Source organism: Diuraphis noxia, unplaced genomic scaffold (genome assembly GCF_037042655.1).
Source record: "Diuraphis noxia isolate RWA-SAM2 unplaced genomic scaffold, SU_Dnox_SAM2 contig0003, whole genome shotgun sequence".
Lineage (NCBI taxonomy): Eukaryota > Metazoa > Arthropoda > Insecta > Hemiptera > Aphididae > Diuraphis > Diuraphis noxia.
In genome coordinates this window covers 11466330-11489005 of record NW_028301713.1, presented here as the reverse complement: position 1 = coordinate 11489005, position 22676 = coordinate 11466330, and the positions used below count along the sequence as shown (strand labels likewise).

Below are 22676 nucleotides of genomic sequence, written 5' to 3'. Positions count from 1 at the left end.
TTGAATGATGAAGAAAATAGATTCTGATAACCTAAAAATCGATCTGATCGCGTTTTATTTTTTTAACGAATTCGTTTTTTTTACAAATACATGAGCTCGTTTGAAGCGACATTAAAATTGTTATTTGTACGATTACCCGACACCCGTTGGGAACCAATTATGTTTAAATGAAAAGCGTCTGGACTTGCAATTATCCGTCACCATCGGTGGCATGTATTTTTATCTGACCGAAGCGACAGTGGATTTGGATTGAGCAGCCACCCACGCTGCGCAGTGTATCGTCAACTGACGCGTACAAATCGGTCGCTGCAGTGTCACTGTTTGCATTTTACGTCCCAGAAGACCATCGCAGACTGATCATAATAATAATATATTAAATCGAAAACTAAAAAATAAAGCATGGTAATAAGTTATGCGTGATCGCGACGCCCGCCAGAGGAGATGAGAGAAAAACAATCCCGATGAAACAAATCTATGAGACATAGATAGAGTGAATGCGTGAAATAATCTTAACATCTATTATTATTATTAGTAGTAGTAGTAGTAGTATCATTATTATCGTCATCATCACATACAATGACGTATAAGGCGGATACACCGTCCGCAAAGGAGTGGAAAGAGGGCGGACGAGTGGTGACGGAATCGGACGTAAAGAAATATTAAAATCGTCTGTAAAGAGAGTGTCTTGATTTTTGGCACCGCCATAAAGGAGTCGCGACGACGTATGTTGTTAATGAGAAACGATCGGTTATTGTCACGGTTGATATTTGTTTAGAAATAACAGACGAGGAAAAAATAAAAAATAAATAAAATCGTTCCCAGTCCTCTCTATTAAGTCCACACAAACACATATGTGTACTTGTATTGTATATGTTATAGTCTGTGCGATACACTTGTGTGTAAAATATATATACAATAATATACAATGTACATAGGTAAACGTTGTATTTCGTGATATACATAAATATCAAATATTATATAAATATAACTGCGGATATTTTTTTAACAACACCATACCACGGCTCTATACGTATATTCCGCCGTCCTTTATTTTAAGACCAGCCCGTTTGTCCGGTCACGGTTTCGATGGTTTCTGGAACTATTCCCGAAACTCATTGCCCATAACTGATTTATTTCCCGTGTACGTCCTATTAAAAACGGGAGGGGAAAAAATAATAATAAACGTGTACTCGCGTACATCTCGTAAAATCGTAACGATGACGACAACACAACGCGCGTGCACCCAACGGCGAGGATATAGATGAGCAAGACATATGCAGTTCTGACCAAAAACATATCGAAATCTCACAAGAAGCGTGTCTTGTATTCATAAAGAATTGAATTTATAAAAAAAAATAAACAAAACCAACGAATGGATTTTTACGTGATGTCAAAAATCAGTAGATGTAATGAGAATGGTTCTATCAAAGGTTGACAAAGTATATGATAAATCTTTTCACTGATCTCGTACTACGTAATTGTCTATATTTAACGATAATTGAACCTTTAAGATTGTGCGTAGGTTTATTGAAGGAATTCGGGCTGTAAATGCCGTTAATACTCGTAACTAAATTTGGCACCGCAATTAAATCAGAAATGCATCACACGAAAGTCGTGATGAAAAAAAAAACAGTATTTACAATTACAACTAAGACATTGATTATAAAATATATTAACCATTTCAAAAGTATTTATATTTAGCTCGTTAATAATTATTATAGTTTCAAGTCGTAAGTAAACTATTTTTAATATTATATATTACTGTTCTGTTTATTTGTTTTCGGGGTCATTATAGTTAATTATCCATTTCTCGAGTAACAATAATTTATGTCATAAATAATTTAATTTAGTATTTTTCTTTCATGAAAACTTAAAGTAACATCAACAATATTTTTAAAGAAATTTAATTGAAAGTTTTTAAATCACTGAATTGATGTAATTTTAATCAATAGCATAAACATTTTAAATATCATATAAAGTATTATATCGATCCTTTTTTTATAGATTATTTGATCTTCTATAAAAGTCATTATAAATAATTTGTTAATGTGCTATTACGAAATTCCCATAAAATAACACTCATAACGAAACAGTTGCTTATTTAAAATAAAAGTTTTAATTTCTCTAAAAGTCTTGGTGCAAAATTGATTTCATTAATTTCCGGTGTCTAACCAGTAAACCAAATAGATATTTTGATAAAAATAAACAAGTAAATAGTACTGTTGTCTTTGTTCATATGATATGTAGTTACTAGTTACCTATAGTAATTTATCCTAAATTTATACTTATTTAAATCTATACACATAATATCCTTGTATAATTTTATGAAAAAAATTCAAATATAATGATTCGTTTGCACTTAGTGAAAAAAATCAGTCGTCCGAGTTTTTATGGAAAAAATCAAACTTTATTGGCGCGATTAAACGCATAAAAAAATAATTGGATACGTCCCGAAACGGCTGAAACGAATAAAACTTTACTTAATGCTGTGTTATTTATATTGACTGAGATTCATATTATAATATAATGTCTGAAACGTAAATATACTTCAAAACTTGCTCACAACAATATCAAAACGATATAATCTCTGCAATGATATAATAATATTATTGTCCCGTATTTTTTTTTTTTTATTATAGAAACCAAATTGCAGATTTAACGGAGAGGAAACCGATTTTGCAAATTTTTTATCTCGTTAATAACGATAATAATTCACAAATACCGGCATTATTATTACACAATAATATTTAGCTATAATAAACTTAAGTACCTGATATAATATTACAAACCAAATAATAATACGCTACCGATACATCAACTGTATGTATATAATGTTATTCATCATTAGTTTGTTTATTTTTTTTTGATTACATATTATATCACTATTGTCTATTATGTAATGCAATATAAGTAAGTAATGCGTAAGAACAATTAAAAACGTTATGTCAATAACAAAGAGGACAGATAAATGCTGGGAGGAGAATTTTTTATAAGATTTTGTTTTGGCCTATTACCTCTAACCCCCGCCAAAATGTCTTGTATCATCCTTGTCCGTTGCAAATTCAAATTCGGTTTACCAGTACAGCCGTTACATGTACCTATATAGTGATTGCGAGCAGCGATACATAATATGATTATTATTATTATTATCATTATATGATACAGCACTATTCGCATAGCTTTGTTGAAAAAATTCTCATAAGGTTTCCCGAACGGCGAAGCGCAGAAAAACCATTGCGCTGCGGCCTCATCTCGAGTGTACGATATTTATGGACGCTTCCCGATAGCCTAATCCCCAGGACGTCAATTTATTGCTTATGCAAAAGAGCTGCAGCAGTGGCGCGGCCGGTCGATAATTTCCAAGAGATTTGGCAGAGACCGGGAATATTATAATCGGAAAAATATAACAATAAAATGTATAAAAAATAAAAACCGAACGAAAACCAAAAAAAAAAAGTATAATATATTATAAACGGCCTTTTTTCATATTTTCACATATATATATATATATTATATAGGTTTTTTCGATGCATGGCTAGAGGGGAGTGCTGCAGAACGAACGGATAACGTGTATATTTTTCCCGCAGCTTGGCCGCGCCAAGTTGGTCGGAAAAAAACATAAATATTTTTTAACAAGTCGCCGCCGATGCCGACGTAGGAAAAAACACATACGTGCGACCAGTATAACCGCGGGATATCTCGGACCCCTTCTGCGGAGACAAATAGGGTGAAATATTATTGAATTGCAGTATATAATAATATAAACCGTCTGGGGACCCCGGTGGATATCGTATCAAGAACATATGTAGACCGGCGCAAGAAGCGCCAAAAGTTTCACAACATTGATGCAGTAGTCGTTGGTCCGTCGTCGGCTCGGCGCACGCACCCACAACGGCAATATGATGGCTATAATATTCTTATAGCGATTCGGCATGTTATTTTAATATAATAAATAATTTTTATAGTGTCTTATGTGGTGGGGAGGAGGGGGGTGAAGGGGGTAATAGTATTTTTTCATAACAGTATTATACATATTTTATGTATTTTTTTATTTTGTTTCAAGTATCTCTCTGTTATTACTCAAACGTGGATATGGAAAAGTTGATATATATATATTCATCGGTTATATTTTTGAGCTCTGGAGAAACAAATGTAAACTATGAACTTAGTATGATGGTAAATCGTAATAGTTACAAAAGTCAACAGTCTTGCTTTGATTATCCATCAAAATCCTTATTGACGTGCAATCATTAATATGAACATTTTGTTTTTTCCTTTGCCAATCGAAAACGTGTTTATTTATAGAATAACTCAATTTAGTGATTTTTGCAAATTTTTCATTTAAATATCTATCCAAGTTTGTATACATTTATGCTTAAAATGTTAATAAAAAAATAATATATTGCATTTTCAATCATTTTAAATTTCTGTAAGAAAACTCATGAAAAATTTTGTATTAAATATTCTAGTCTGATCTAATACAATTGAACATTTTACGCATTTTTAAATATATGTTTTGTTTTTAATTGTCTTGATTTTTATGTATGAACATTGATTGATTATAAAAAAACCTCCTAAAAAGCTGATTAAATTTAATTTGACATCACAGTTTTAAATTTAAGTTTTTTCTACAGTGAAAATAATGTCTAGACAAAGAGAACACACTCATTATTCTAAAACAATTAAAATTATTCGCTTAACCCAGAATCTAAAATAGTCAAGCTGGTAAAAAAAAATGATTTTAATTCGAAAAAAATCGATGCTATTTTTATTAAATTGTATAAGTGAAATTAAATGTTGAACAAATATAATTATATTTATCGTAGTTGATTAATAATTTCATAGTTCTATTTTGACTTAACTACATTTATTTATATAAGTATAATATAATGCATTATATTATATAATTTTATTTCAAATATATCAGAAAACAAACGTTTAATTTATTACTTATTATTTAAATGCATATTATTTAATTACTGTATAATGTGGATAAAAAAATAGTATTTTATAATAAATATTTTCATTTTATTTCATTATTTTTCACAATGATTAAAAATAATTTTGGTTTTAAACTTAAATAACATTTAAGTTTTAAAATTAAACATCTGATATACAACATAAACTTTAAATTCAATAAAAAAAAATATAAAAATACTATAATGTTTTTTTTAAACTAAGATCAATTTTTTTAGACAATGGAAATAATAAGTTAATATTTTTCTTCAATTTATACTCCTGATTCAGTTTAATACTCTAATAAAATACGACTTAGGTACAGTTTTGGTTACAACTCAAAGATTGATCTTATTAGAAATAAATTATGATTTCTTGATAGATATATAATATATTTCACAAGTTATCAATTATTCTCATAAAAAATTTACAATATAGTTTAATATAATAAATAATATGCAACAACAACTGACGAGAAAAATCGAATTTTCTTATTTTATAATATTGCCAATCTATTTATTTAAAAAAAAAAATAAAGTTCAACCAAAAATACGATTAATGAAATTAAATAATTTTGTCAATTATTGAAACAAAAACCTATATAATAGGTCTAGTCGTAATTTTGTTTATAGTATACCAACTGGTGTAATATAATTTCCAAGATGAAACATAATATGGACTAAGAAGTGGATGTCAATATGATACATTTATTTTATTGCATATAAAATAATAAAATATTTAAACTCCATACAAAATATAACATCCTAATTTTAGATCAAAGAAATGGTGGTTACTGATTGTGTTATAAAATTTAGCACTACATATGGCTGGACGGCAACATTCATATTCCTGTGAAACTGTTATTTTTATTATTATTTGTAATCGTAATAATGACTTATCACCTATAATAAATATGCCTCTGAGGGCTCTGACCAGTCTGACCATGCGGCGTCGCGCGTCGGTAGGCGGTCAGAGGAGTGTTATAATATTGTGTACAATATTATTATGTAGTATTATAGCATAGGCTGGAGTCACGAATATTATAATATCAGTAAAACATCGAAGTCGTGCGTAGCTGTATTATAATATTATTATGTGCCCGTGCCCGTGCGCCTAGCAAAACGTGATATCTTCGTCCGTACAGATGAGTTTCATGTGATTCACTTCAAAATATAAAAAAATATTCTTACCTACTTACAAGTCACGGGTACACAATAAAAGTATACGGGAAAAAAACAATACATCGTAACGAATAAAATATGGGAAAAGGGGGAAATTTTGGAAAAGTCTACAGGCACACTGTACTACGGGAGTTCAGGCAATTCAATTGTGAGTAGGTATAGAATTTGAGTGAGAAGAAAAAAAATCGGTTCTCTGACCGAGACAAATGTCTGTGGATATTACTCTAAGGATTTTTTTTTTTTATTACGCACTTCCACTTTACCACCCCTCACACTGACATTGCGGCGGCGGTGGTGGTCGTGTGCGTTTTCCGCCGTACAATTGGTAGGTATATACATTTTTTTCAAATTGGTGCGCCCAGGGAAGGAAGAAAAAAATATAAAATAAACCGCAACGCACATGAGGTACGCTTGTACATAATAGATTCGTCGGCCATATATCCCCTGAATAACAATCGTATGATATATACTCGTGGCAAAAGTAAAATTGATGGCCCGGCCGACACAAAGTACCGAACGAAATATGAGCGCTACCCCGTCACGCGCATGAGGGCGCGTCTCTTCCTCACATCCCTATTTTCTCCACCACCGCCACCGAGAAATCGCAATACACATATATAATATTATTATTATATTATATCGCACCCCTCACGTACCGCCTTGCCCACTCCCATCCCCCGACAAACCCCTTGCCGATTCCTCTTTCCTGAGTCTAAACGACTTCAGGTATCGGCGGCAGCGTGTGGAGGGGTAAACCCTATCAGACTTATCAACGACCGGCGATTTATATTATTATATTATACGCCGCGTGGCTTTATTTCGATATTATATAATAATAATATCGTAGTTGCGTACGAGATAGATAGACGTCTAAAATGTTTCCTTCATCTACCACCACCACCGATGCGAAATAACATAACACTTTTATTCACACTGTACGTTATTATTATACGCCTGCGCCTGTAAAAATAATTAAAAATAATGATATATGCATAAAAAGTAAAATCCATTACGATGGTAACGCATTGTCTGCATCCGAATATTGGAAACCTTTTTTTGTTGTAGTATAATATTTTTTATATAAATATATAATACGGTATCTGCTTTTTCAGCCCAATCTAGACGTTTTGGTAACTATATCTACCTAATGTATTATATTATGAACACATTATCATAATACTACCATTTTATTACTTTTATTTGTATGGACCAACTAGATTGACTAGACTATAGACTCATCATTGGAATGACGACCGACCTACGGCTACAGTTGTTAGTGTACGACGGTTTATGTACGACTGATTTCAAATTGAACACTGCAATTATTGCTCACATACACCGAACTACAAAGAAACATTTCTTTTTCTTTTTTTACCTTAGTTCAAAGGTAAAAATAACCGTAGTATTGGAATTTTCCAAAGTCTGTGATATCGACGGTATTATTAGATTATTATAGTACCTATTATTATTATTGTTATAGTTAAAAATACAGCACAATCTAAAATATTTTCGTACGCAAAAAATAATATAATTTTCTTACGTTGACGTAATAAAAATGAATCACCATTTTTAGTATAAGTGAATCAACTGAATATCATTTTGAAGTAATTGTTGAACAAATGTTAAAACATATATTTTTTGAAAGATACACGCTGTAACTAATCTTAATGTTGTTTATATTAAATCTGATTCTAATAAATTTAAATATTAAATATAAATTAATTTTAAAAAAAAGATTTACGACAACGAGACGAAATTTAACAGATTCGAATTTTATATTTAACTGAGGAGACAGATGAAATATATTATATAGACGGAAATTCATATAGGCCGTCAAACACACACCCCGACAACTATATATCTTCGACATGTTCACAAAGGCGTTTTTATCACAAAAAATAAAATAAAAAATGATAATAAAAAGTAAGTAAACAAATATATTTTAATATAAACAAAAATTTGTTTGATTCACAGTTTTAAATTTTGAACTTCCTCATCTCAACAACAAAATTATTTTCATAGGATAAAGAAAAATAAGTATTATTATTATCGTTTGACTGACTATAGAATTCTTTAAAACGTATATAAGTTAATAATATAGCATTGAAGTGAGAAAACACGCTTACACGTATCACATTAAAAGTTGTTTAAAAACTTTTATAACAGAATTCCAAATTGCTAATATAGAAAAGTACATTATAAAAATATATACACTATTCCTCTGTAGACGTTTGCGTAATTGCTTAATTTAACTCGGAAAACGTATAAATATAAATACTACGTATTTGTGAACATTTGCACGAGTAATAATATTGAATTAGTTAAGTAATTAAAAATGTGATAATATCTATAATTTAGATAAAGCAGTGATTTAGATGACTGTTGTGTGTTGGTGACGAATTTTATCATATGTAATATTAATTAAATTACGTTTAGGTTTTGTAAAAAAAAAATTATTAAACTGCAAATAGAAATCTGTTTTGGATTGAAAAACTTTCCTATAGCCCAATATATAGGAGTTTCAGTATAGCATGTTTTGCATTTTAAACACGATTTTATTAAGTGATAAGTACAATCTGATGCATAAAGAATTCATGTTATATTACAATACCTATCTACAATAATAAATTATATAGGTGATAACAATTCAAAGTGATGTATTTCATGATTATATTATCCCCTGAAATCTCAGCCAATCATGTGGTTATGACGACCGAAAAGGATTTCGTAAAACGTACAAACATATAGAAAAAAATAAAATAACAAACCTAACAAAATAACCGGAGGAGCGGATCACACCTTGTAATCGACTGTGGTACGCACACAATGTGGCGCAAAAGTAGAAGTGTTTGCATAACCCACGCGTCGGACCCGCTGACACCACCGTCATGAAACAAAATAAAACGATTACGTTGTATAATACGCGTGGCACGCCGCCACCCGATTGCCGATTGAAATAATTCGACCGTGTAAAATCGGGTGCGATAAAAAATGAAAAAAAAAGAGGAAAAAAATAACAGAGGTTAACAACGTATATATATAAATATAGTGAATCGAGGAGGGTTAAGCCTATAAACAAGCTCGATGGCCTTTTTTTCCCTCTTTCGGTGCATTTATTTTATTTTCGATTTTTTTTTTTATACTTTTCGAAGGGACGTAAAACGGTCGGGCGGCCGTTCAATTGCTGATCGGCGAACCCACCTGTTGACGGGACAGCATCCAACCCTCGCCAATGTTTATTTACGTGAAAACGAGCTTTTCCGATATATATATTTATATACACCTACTATTTTATACCCGAAGACACGACCGAAACAACATGTTAAGGGGACACTTTTTACGGCCAATTAAAATTCGAAAATAATCGCTTTCAATAATCACGAATCAATTAGGTATGTACACATATTATTCGTCGTTTAATACATAATAAACTACCCGTGATCGGGATAATGATATTACATTACATTGTACATATTTTTTTTATGACAGAACGCTATTGGTTCCAATGTCGTTTATCACCAGTTGCAGTAGTCGTAATAATGTATGCTAGCTGTATATATCAATACACCTATATAGTCCTAGTACTCAGTAGACATACTATATTCCACACAGCAATTATTGGTAAATATTAATATTTTTATGATAGGTCATACACTAAGACATAACGAAGAACTCCATAGCATCATACTAGAAGGTATGATTGAAGGGAAACGCGGGCGGAAGAGCCAAGAGGTAGGCCACAAGACGTGTTGTATAAGTCAAGTAACATATAAATAAGTAATATAATATATAAAAATAAATCAAAAATGCAAGGTTCGATTCGTAAAAACAACTCAAAAATAAAGCTTAAGACAGAAAAGCATGGAGAGAACATTTATCGTAGACCAATCTACGAATTGAATACTAAAAAAAACCATTTTTATATACATGACCCAGCAATACAACAAAACATTTTAAAAACGTTGTAAAAACACTAAAAACATTAGATATTATAATATTTTCAAACACGTGTATGTAATATGTATGTATACATAGACATATTTTTACAGTCATATATATGTGATATATGTTGTGTATGATCAGGGAATTACAAGACTTAAGACGAAAAAATGACATTCGATACGATTTTCGCTGCACATTCAGTGAGTTAATACTTTAATAGTTCTCATTTAATCTAATCATTCGTCCATTTGCAACGGCAGAGTACAGTAATGCGTATATTATAACAATTACATCATCTCGAACGATCTGTCTATACTTTATATTATCAAGATACTCGTATCTACAAATATGATCGGTAGTGAAGTAATAATAATAATATTATTGAAAACGTTTTCTCGTCCGGGCCCGTACGTAATCTCGAAACGAAAACGTCGACTATAGCTGCGCGTTAATAATTTTATTGTATTACCGCTGACGATGAAAATGTAATAATTGTATCGATACCGTAATCGGATTTATACGACCGTGGGTTGAAAGGCTGATCAGCATCCGTGTACTGCACGCGAATAACAACCGTTGCGCGTTTGATATCATATTAGGCCATAAAAGATAACGTTATTCTGCACTACCTCCCTCCACCCCCATTCAGCCTAACACAAACAGACCACTCCGGTATTGCACCACCTTGCTAAATATTTCACGGTGTAATTTATGGTTATGAGTAGTTTTAAGATGCGATCGGAAAGTGATAAGTTTGACAGAGAGGGAGCGGGTTTATTGAACGTAATCAACACCCGGTATTAACAAGACTTTGCAGCTCACTACCCCGGGGGACCGCGATGATAAGAAAACCCTCGTTGATTAATAATAACTTGCCGGCAAACCTTTAATGGGACGCTATAACTTACGCGGTACACTGCAGAAATTTCAATAAAGACGTCGATATAATAGCATATAATATTATAAGGGTAGCTATAATAATAGGTATAATAATTTTTAGCCCACGGGGCAATATGACCGATATTTGAGCGTGGCAATACAATATTATATATTATTATAGATAACTTCGGTAGTATACGATTGAGAACGTTTTACCTTTTTAGCAACGCGATTGAGAACGATTGTCGGCAGATCAAAGAAACAGTATTTCGTACCTTAAAATCAAACGATTGAGAACGATTTTTTGAGCAACGTTGCCATTTATCTTAACTGTGATTTTGATGCGTTTCATTTTTTGCATTTCTTTGACAAAATTCACCTTAAATGCATTTTTCACAATTTGTTTATAAAATGAACGAAAATTCTTGTGATTAACAAAACACTTTCAGAAAACTGTCAACGGTTAATAATAAATTATTATATAGCACGACAAGGTATCATCGATAACCATTTTATCATAGCCAGGCCTTTACGCTCAAATTACAACCGTTATAAACATATAAACCATACATACATACATAGGTACAAGTTATCGTCGATAACAACAGCTAGGCCTCGACAAGTATTACTGAATTAGTAACCAATTAGTACGTCCAGAACTAAACAAGTAACAATACTATAAAATATAAAACTTAATATACTTATTTAGTAATAAAGATAGTAAATACGATAACGCGGTTTACGTATCTGCGTAAAACCAAAATATTGCCAAATTCAGTTGTTTGGTGGACAGTGAGCGCGGTAACAACGCATTATAGGTAGTGTTATAGTGTAGGTATGGTATAGTGTCGTATAATGGAAAACTTTAAAATCATAACGTCTGAACGCGGAAAAGATCTTATATTATTAAATAATGATAAATATTTATTCGCAAGAACACGCAAAGACGGATTAATGAAATGGAAATGTTCCAATAACAGTTGTAGTGCCGTTTATTAACGGAAATAGATAAAACTTTTCATTCGTCAAATGGCGAACATGTAAATCATGCAAGTAATAACAATCAAAAAATTGAAAGACAGATTTTGAGGGAAAATTGTAAACGAAAAGCTGAAGAAAACACATCGACAAGACCGTTAAAATTTTAATCTTGAAAAAATGCCTTAAGCTGAAAAATAAGTGATAAATGTATTGATTTTACAATGATCCGTTTGTTTACTTTTATTTATCAAATTAATTTAATTTATTCTGTAACCAAAAACTCAAAGTAATATAGTAATTGATATCTTTTATATACATATATTGTATATTTTATTTCTATTTTGTATTTTTAACTAGGAAATGTGGCAACGTTGCATAAAAGTTATCAGGTAAAAACGTTCTCAATCGTGTTATTAAAAAAGGTACTGCCGATAAGGACCGTTCTCAATCGTGTTCTACCCGATAACTTTATACCTACGTTTCAATAATGTATATACTATATGTATATTTATCGAATAGACGAAATATATATTTACATCGCGTGGTATACGACTGCTAGCTGTTACACTTGAAATAATGTGCATATTAAATGCATTTTCAACAGAGTAATAAACCAAAAGAAGATAACCTACCCAGAGCCACTATTTATTTGATACTAACCTGAATAACCTCAAAGAATATGTCAATGATTGTAAATACATTGGTATGATCCCTAAACAAATATAATATCTTTTTTATATTTTACCTCTATCTCGATCTTAAATAAAAGAATATGTTTTTTTTTAACAGTAATAACTCCTTCACATTATATATGTCATTGAATATGGTGGAAATAAGAAACATTTTTTCAATAAAAATTTTGGTTTTATTATTTTTATATTAGGCACACTTGCTCACTATTGGTGGCGTGGTGAACTTGATATTTTTCAGAGTAGTGTATTGATAATGATACCTATTTACTATCATATTTTTAACTTCTTGACAAATTAAATTTCAAAAATACTGGTCAGATAAGTAAGTACTTAATTATTTCTTATCTGCACTTGCCCACTATCGATTACCCCCTATTGCCGTGATACTGCAAATTCACTATTATTTCGTATTAAATAATCGTTCAAAAAAAATTCCGTCATGGAATCATGAGCTTAAATGTTGATTGTTTGTGTTTGTATTTTTCCCTTTAATGTTTAGATCAAAATGTTACCCATTCACAACCTAGTATATAGAGGGGAGAGTAACTAAACTCATTGTTTGATAATTCATAAGGTTAGTAGAGTGGTAAAACAACTCTTTCAAAGTTCCGATTGCAATAGAGGGTGTGTTATGGTCACTACCATATTGAATTAAGTGATGCTGGTTTCTTACCTCTAATTTTACGTATATGTGTTCCGTCTTTAAAATTACAGCAATATATACAGAAATATCAAGCAATTATTCTTGCTATAATAGGATACTACATCTGAAAAATAAAAAATAAATAAATGAAAACAATAATAATATTGATATAAAATACTTTTATTTATGTAATTTTATGCTTATCATTAAAATGTTTACCTTTTGTAATAATATCAAAATACATTATAAATTGAGAATTAACTACTGATATCATAACGTCAAATGACAGAGCATAATATCAAATATTTTATTCTAAAATATACATAAAGTACGAAAGAATTAAAATGATTATTAATTTATTTTACTATTATACGCACTGTACTGCTTAGACATATCTCATGTGCCTTTTACATAAACGGTAGACTGTTAAGATCAGATGTGTTTAGCAGTTTTCAAATATTATTGTTGACATTATGGGTTGCAGCCTTGCAGGCACATAAGACAAATCATTGATAATCCATTGATCGTGATAAATGAATAATACGTCTCTAACTGTATATTACCTTGAGAATTATTGAAATCGCCATATATTTTGAAATGAAAATATAAAATTATCTCAATATACAAAGGTGGCCATAAAAAAATGTCTTTCGTTGTGTATACTTTGATTAACAATAATATTATAGTTAAAGTTATGAACGCTATTTTTACACTCATTATAGACTACCTATTGTGCTATTATCAAGTTGTATGAAGAATGGCTGAGTACATTTGTGAAAAATGCACTTTGTACTCTACGTATCTACAGCACTGCTGTTTGTACCATGGCATAACAACAGACCTGCCTCTGGTTTTGTAATAAACTAGGGTAGAATATAACTAAGTCTGAAGGTACTTAGTTACCTAAAAACATGTTCGTTCTCATATTATAACAATATGTTAAAAATTACTCATTGTTGGGTTGTATATTCGAATTAGTATACTTGCTGATATTATAAACTTAATCTAAAAACCATATAGTTATAAATTATATATAAATACGAAGCTTGAAAGCCCGTAAACATAATTTATTATAAGTTATTATTCATTATAAACTATTTATAAGGCTCTATGGGCTAATGCATAAAATATACCAGTTACTATAATACTCCATACCTATACATATTTGCCATCCGACCAAAGTATAGTTTAATTATCCATATTATAATGTCGCGTAACTGTGTTTTTTTTTTGTTTTTGAACACGTGTTACTTATGGTTTTATACTGTGTTGAAGTATTATTAATAGGTACACACGCATTATATCTCTACTTTCATTACCTACCCACTTATATAACATAGGTCCTGTATGGCTATAATATGGTTGTATCGTTTATGAGGGATCAACTTTGATACAAATAGAGATATTTTACGTGACTGCTAATATTATGGAAATTTTTGCAAATGTTTATAATATTAAACACCCTTATTTTTATCATGATTTCAGTAAAAAAATAAAATCATTTAGTTAATTCAATTAATATTACTTACCGTCGATAGGATAAACAGACGCTATATTCAAAACAGCGAGCCTATAATATATTGTATAAGGTATATTACCCTTGGCATAAACATATACTCATGTACACGAGGTACAGTTATTATCATTAGTATAATATAGAAGTCGAGAGAATAGCTATATGATATGCGTAGTTGTTCTTCGTTGCAGTGTGTTATATACGCGCGTATATATTATAAATGTGTAAGTGTGTATGTGTGTGTCGGTGTATGTATGTGTGTATTTGGTATCATCCGCGGTATTGCGACGCCGTCGTTGCCGTTAATAACACGACGAGAGCTCTTATAGTAACATTAAAATTAAAGGGGATCGAGCGCGCTGCAACAAAGATCGTAGACGGCGAAGAGATGGCTGTTGTGGGTGGACGTAAGGGTGGTGTGGGGCCTTCTGTCTTTTGTTATAAGAGTCTAATAACGTTTTATTACCTTTCCGAAAACTTTGCCCGGTGTATTCTTAACACCTTCTAAAGAATCGTTAGCGTTACGTCACATTTCTTCATTTCGCCCCATATTATGTATATACATGTATATATAGGAAAGGGGTAAAATGTTACTGGCGTGTATCTGTGTGTTGTACACGCGTATACGCAGTGTCGGAGTGCACAGGGTGAGGGTGATGGTGGCATCGTTGCCTATAACACGCAGTAAATACACGCATATATATATATATATTTATGTGTACGTGTGCGTACACAACACTATAGTCGTAGTATTTATCCGTGTGTACAGTGTAGTGTTGCCCCTCTGCCGTTGAAAAGTTCTCGAAATACAACGTGCCCCAGACTCGTTGGCCGCGGTGTTGATGGCAGTGGTGGTGAAGGGGTTATCATATTATTGTCATGGGAGTGATACACGAGAGAGAGAGATACCTCTTTTCTGCGTGTAATTCTTCCTGCAGTGGCTCTTCGCCCGTTGTGTGCGTGTGTTTTAATTAAATATCATCTTGACGGCGGTGTGGCTTGGAAATTTTTAGCTCCGATTCTCGTGTTTATGTCCTACGCTCTTCATCGGCAGTCCGCAGGTGCAATATATATACATTACATGTATAAATATATATTATATGGATATATATACGAGAGCACTTCGTCAGTACCTACGTGTAGTGTGCCCGTATACGTGGCGTTGATGTTTGGTCCGCCATCGTTATAAAAGGAGTGAGAGCTGCGTGGGGGTGAAGCTGCGGAAAAATCGAGAACAACGATCTCACTGCCGCCGAAGTCGTGTTAACACAATGCGCGTGCTACTTCTAATTGGATACAATATCTACTATACCACTACTGTTATAATACAACTGTAACTACTCTCATGTCGTCGCTTACCCGTCGGCCGGATACTCTCGTTATATATATATATATATATTTATATAATATTATATACGATAAGAGTACGCTGTATAATGATACCTGATATAGTAAGTTCTTTACCAGAAATTATGAGTCTGATGTGGGAGAGAGAATCAGCGGGGATTTAAACGGTTTTTCGGATTTATGGAGTGGTGCTAGTACAACACGTTTCGAATATAATACAATAATATAAGCGTATCATTTATCTATTATTAACATGAGATCTTACAAATCCAATACAAATTTTAGATAGTCATCTTATAGCTTAAGTATGAAATAATATAAATTATAAAAACATCAATGTAGAAACTATGAAGATCGAAGGTACATTTCATAAATTGTGAATGGTTTAGTCACCCGACAGTAACGACGGATGCTCAACTGCTATTCTCATCGTCTGTAAAATTGGAATGTTCCGTAGTATTTTGTAAATAATTCACAAACCAAAAATGAATATGGAAGGGTAAGATACTACGCTAATTAAAAGCTTTTTTTCTTTTTATTAGAAAAAAAAATATACAATCTGTAAATATATATACAATAAGTAATTTTTATGGTTTTTTTTTTTTTTTACAAGGCTTGAACCCGTGAGTGAAGAGGGTGCCCAGTGATACTACTTCAACAATTAAAAGCTCTAATTCTGAAACAAAGTTTGCTTAATTGGACACAGGGAGTCGATTTGATCTCAATGGATTTTGACAAAAACGGTGAATTTAAGCTCACCGATCAACCAGCGTAGCCAAGGTGAAAAATACTGGATTATAATCACAAGGTTAAGTTAGAAGATGAACACTTCAGAAACTCATTCTATAGTCATGTTGAGTTGGTAACTGTTTCTAATAGTGATTGAGCACCAAATTACAGATCCATACTCAATTATGGAACAGTTTCTAAGAAAAAAACCCTAGTAATTTTAAGGCTGTAGAAAAAAAATTGTTTATAGAATATAGACCAATATGATAGCAATGATATCGATTGCGATGATTACTTTTTCAAGTATACATTTATAGTAATCAGTCATACATAATGTATAGCTAATCATTACTCATAACTTATAATATAGTAGTGATAGAAAATAATTTAATCACTAAATTAAGTAATTAAATAAAACAAATTAAATCTTTCAATTTCATGAATGTATTGTTTTTCATTTCCATTGAATAATAGCTATTTTGTATAAGATATAAAAAATACCATTCTAAGCTGATGGAAAGCTTCTAGGTACTATATGTACCTATATTATCATATTAAACTGTTGTACCTATACAATGATTAATTAAACTAAGTATAAAAACCCACCTATGACCTATACTCAATATTGCAATCATTGAGCCCGTGAAATCGTGATGACACGACATATAAGATAGCCAATTAGTTTAATACCTATATCACTTTTGTAGGTTAATTTTTTCGGTATCATAATAATAAAAATATGTAACACGAATAATTAATTTTCAATAATATTTATAGTTAAGGAGCCGCTTTGTAGCTGGGCTACATAGTATACATTACATTAGAAAGTGTTAAATGTCGTGTATAGGTATAGTTAGATAAGACATATCAATCTATGATAATATATTATAAGTGATCAAAAATAAGTAAAGTGAGATATTATCGTACACAGAATATTGTATAGTTACTATAGTTAAGTACTTAAACTACCTACTAGTAAATACCAGTTAAAGTAACCAATAATGAATTTATCAGCTATTCGCTCGTAGTATTGGCGACTATGGCAAACATTAATTTTTTTAACAACACAACACCATGATGTAAGTATATACAACTTTGAACTTAATGAGGCCACCGATGAGTACCGTATAAAATCGTTTTCTGCATTCCCACGATTAACTGAATTACCAACATTTAAGGTAAAAATAATGGGACATCATTTAATACGAAAATTATAAGTACCTATTAAAATATTATTATTTGAACTCTAAATCGTTATTACAATACGCTATATATTATTATACGATTGAAATGAACTGCAATTTTCAAAATAAATAGCCGCTAACATATGACCGTTCAGGCTGAATATTATGCAAAATCGTTAACATCCGGACCAGAGCAATAACTCACGTGTTTTGGTAGTTTTAAACTCAAGGGGGGAAAAAACAACAAAATGAACTTATTATAAGATGCAGATTGCAATGACCGGGAAACCGGTGGTTTATTTGATAAGAACAAGCGTAATTAAAAAAGAAAGATTTATTAGTTTCCGGGCTGATGATCTCAACGGTCGTTTTTGCAATGTATATTTTTTAATTATTGCCAGAAGAGCAAATATGAGAACGAAACTACATTTTCGTTGTATTTTTTTTTCTCTTTCTCATCTCAAAATATAATTTAATACTGATGTTCGGCGTTCTCCCTCGATTCCGTTTTATTTATGGGTTTTACTTCTTATATTTTTATTTATTTATTTTTATTTTGCCTTTTCCTAAAATTTAATTTACTCACGAGCTTTATCGCTCGTGAAACCACAAGAAAAAAAAATGATGTATATATATTTAAAAAAAATCATTCCGCGGTCACAGAAGATTTAATGTTTGCTTTTCATCTTAAACCGATCTGGCGCTGGCGTCCATAAAATATAACCTCGATAGGCAAAAATACAACAAACATTATTATAATAATAATATTAGTATAGTGGGTATATACGAGAAATGGGAAGCGTCGTTTTCCTTGGTATCACTTTTTAATGTCACGCTGTGTGTGTTACTACAAATTATGTGTTTAAAAAGGAAACTCTATACAGATTTATCTAAGTGCAATTGTCAAATAATTATTCCGAGTGTCAGAAACAACAGAAAATAAATAATAAATATATTGAAAGAATTAATAAATCATTCCCTTCAAAATCGTTTTTAACAACCATAGAAGGTGTTTAATTACTAATGATTTTATAGTTGATCACGAAAGATCTAAAGCATTTTTTATATACATTTTATTTTTGTGAAATTTATTTTTATCAAAATAATAAAAATATTTCCCTAACATTTATTGTTAACCAACAGATAAATCAAAAGTATAAATGTTTGGTGCAATACAAGCAAAATTATGTATAATTTGCAATTTGAGTTTTCAGGAAAATAATATTTCTACGAAAAGCTAAAACGTGAAGAAAAAAGTGTATACATTAGTCTGGACAAATTATTCACTGCAGAACAAAAAACTCAAAATTAAATTTTTAAATCGAAATAATGGTTTTGTTTTATTTATGTGTACACTCAGTCATTCGAGGAAAAATGTTTTTTAACCTACAGAAATGTAAGTTACAATACAATGGTTTTAAATAATTATTTGATATACTTTATGCTGCTTATATAGGTATATGCAAATTGTGTGTATGCATATTATACTATTTTAATATTACACCCGTATAATATTAAAAATAAAATTATAAAAATTTCGAAGGAATTATAGAACAGTATTTTCGTTAATACGTTTAAATTCACCGAGTTGCTCAAGATTTTATTTATTCCAACCATTATTCGATTCGAGTAGAGATAAATAAACACGTTATATATGGTGGATAATATAATATCATAATATGAACAAAAATAAATACTTGTTATTATATATATATATTGTTATATACCTAAACATTTAAAAGTATATGTTTTCGTGTAGGTATGTAATATTATTACGACGTATAACAACATCATAATATAGTAATATTTTAAGACGTACCTACACATGAGTCATGGAGGAATTATTATTTTGTATAATACACGATAAACGCAAGACAAAATTGCATAGTTTAGTACATGCCACACCGGACGTTAAATTGTTGACAAACTTCAAGAGATCAAAAGCGATAGTACGAGTATATAAAGGCGACTTCCGACAACAATAAAAGGTCCAAATACGAATATATTATTATCCACTAATATTTAACTATTTAAAATGCATAATACAATGTTATAATTTTATATGTTATTAAAAACATTTTTCTTCTGATTCACTAAAATTTTAAATTATATAATTATGGGTAATCTCGTATAGTGATGATAATACGCAATACTGTATGTCACAGAACTTATTATTATTGATATTATTTAGTAATTATTTAAAATTTCAAACCCGTAAGTTAGGTCAAATTGAATAATTGCAGCTTTTTATTCAATATTTTGCATTAGAAGGAGGTATAATCTACAATGTGCAAATAATAATAATATACACGAGAATCTGATTCGATACGTAAATGTATAAGTATTCACAATTTACACGATTTATGAGAAACAGAAACCCATGAAACACATGACGCATTACTTTGCAAATCTAAATTTGAAATACTTATAATTATAAAATTAAAATTATAATATTCGTTTAATGATCAATATATCTACTTATACAATTATTTGGCTTCAGATTGAGAAATTAAATTATAAAATGGTGGTTTTGAAACAGTTAATATATGGTTTAAAAATAAGTGTAATATAAGAAATGTTTTATGGTTTAATATTAGAAATTAGAATATCACATTTTTTAAGATTTCTAAAAAAGGTACTCATCAGTGATTAACATTTTTAAAGTTCTACTTATGTAAACAAATATTACCTTTTTAAAGTTTTATCTAGCGTTTATTATCTTCAACAAATAAGTATGTAATTATTATACAATATAGTGATATTGTCTTTTAATTTGTTCACTTCCGCCTTCTGAAATAATAAAAAAATTATTATTATCAAACGGACTAAAATCTTAAATTTTTAACTTGTTTTATTACTTGAATACAAATTATGAAGTAACGGTGTTAATTAAAGGTAGTTATATCAAAAAAAAAAAAAAAACATGGATATAATAAATATACAGATGTAACAGTTGTACAGATACATTTATTCTAAAAGTAATTTGAAAACATTTGATTATTTGAAAATTCACATTTCGGTTTTAAACAATACATATCTTTTTATTATTATTATTATTATTACCCTCTAGAAACTATGATAGCTCTACAATTGTAATAAACAATATCTTATTAAAATCAATTTTATAAGCACCAATGATCGCTAAGACTTTTATTGTTACACGTATGTGATGATTTATCATTGCGCTTTTTAATTCAAATTAATAATATAATAAAGAAATTTCACCGAGGTAAACGAAGTGACACACGTCCTACACAGCTCTCATTATCATGTCAAAACCTTCGCTTAAAATCATTTAGCCAGAAATAAACAATACAGTTATTAAATATTATAAAGTGTTAAAAACATATCTAATACTCGTAATATTTACTGTAAATTAGTTGTAAATCATTAGAATACAACTATGATTATTAATTGATCAAATTTGGATTATTTCAACTGATATGAAGAAAATATCATAATCCGTTGGACCGTGTCACTCATGCATGCCATATGGCACGGCCTAAATAGCTCAATTTCATAGTGATTGATAAGTCTTTGGAAAATATTAATATATCTAACATAATAGGTACGTGACTTTCAAATTCACGACATTGCAGAATTTTGGTTTGGCAAGATAAATGAATAAAACAATTTCTTTTTAAATGTAGTTGTGTACGATGGGTGCTTATAGACAACATACTAAATATTCCTATAATGGCGAAGGTCTTTGTGTGATACATTACATCTTTACCCCTTTACATATTTGAAATATGTTTATGAACGCAGATTAATACTTTAGATAACCACCGTTTCCTATAATGTACCTTTATTCTGGTAAAACATAGGTCATACAGACGATTACTATTTTAGTTATGATGAGCATAATATTATATCTTCGCCGTAATAATGTGTCTTGTAACTAGAAATGATACGCAATAAACATTCAACGTACCTAACTACTAAAATTATATAATACATCTCCTGGCATAACATTGTAGGCCAAGTGTACCTATACATTGCACGCAGCCGTGTTAATGGACATCACGAGAGTATTAGTTTTATTTTATTTTTTCAGAGTCTTTGGAGCAGATCCAGCCATCTTGAATTTCAAATAAATTCAAATAATGTCAAACCGAAATAGCCCATACGCGCAATGGCCTCCTAACCAGAAGGGAATCATTTCAAACGTAATTTACCGTTAATTAAAAACGATGACGTATATTTTTTAATCATTGAACGATGTCCGTGTACGAAAATATAGTAATATATTATTTGTATTTTAATTATTATGACTTACCAGCCAATATAGTACGCCAAACGGCCAAACGAATGATTTTGCGTGTCATATACGACTGTGCAATAAGTATAATAATATGTAAAATAAAATGAAACACATAAATTCAATACGTCAACTAAAATGTCTGCGCCCATTGCGATTGTGCGTACCAGTGAACACGGCGAAGTCGTCCACTAGGGATTAAACATTATCGTACGATATTATTATATTATTTGGCTGCACTGCGCATCATAATAATATCAAACATTATGCGCGCGGTATCTTAAATCGGTGAAAAAATAATATATATTTTCGGTACCGCACTATAGGTATATACCGCTACCCTTGTAATGGGACCGGACGCCGCC

General features: G+C 30.6%; 1 long non-coding RNA gene across 1 annotated transcript in view; it reads right to left on the bottom strand.

The window, feature by feature from the left end:
* LOC149056729 (uncharacterized) overlaps positions 1 to 22444 on the bottom strand; it is a 40776-nt gene extending 18332 nt beyond the window's left edge. The window contains exons 1-3 of the long non-coding RNA XR_016191221.1: positions 22330 to 22444; positions 20740 to 20840; positions 13305 to 13398 (exon numbers count right to left, since the gene is read on the bottom strand). This is a non-coding gene — a long non-coding RNA (uncharacterized LOC149056729). The remainder of the gene's footprint in view (positions 1 to 13304; positions 13399 to 20739; positions 20841 to 22329) is intronic.
* Positions 22445 to 22676: the final 232 nt, after the last annotated feature.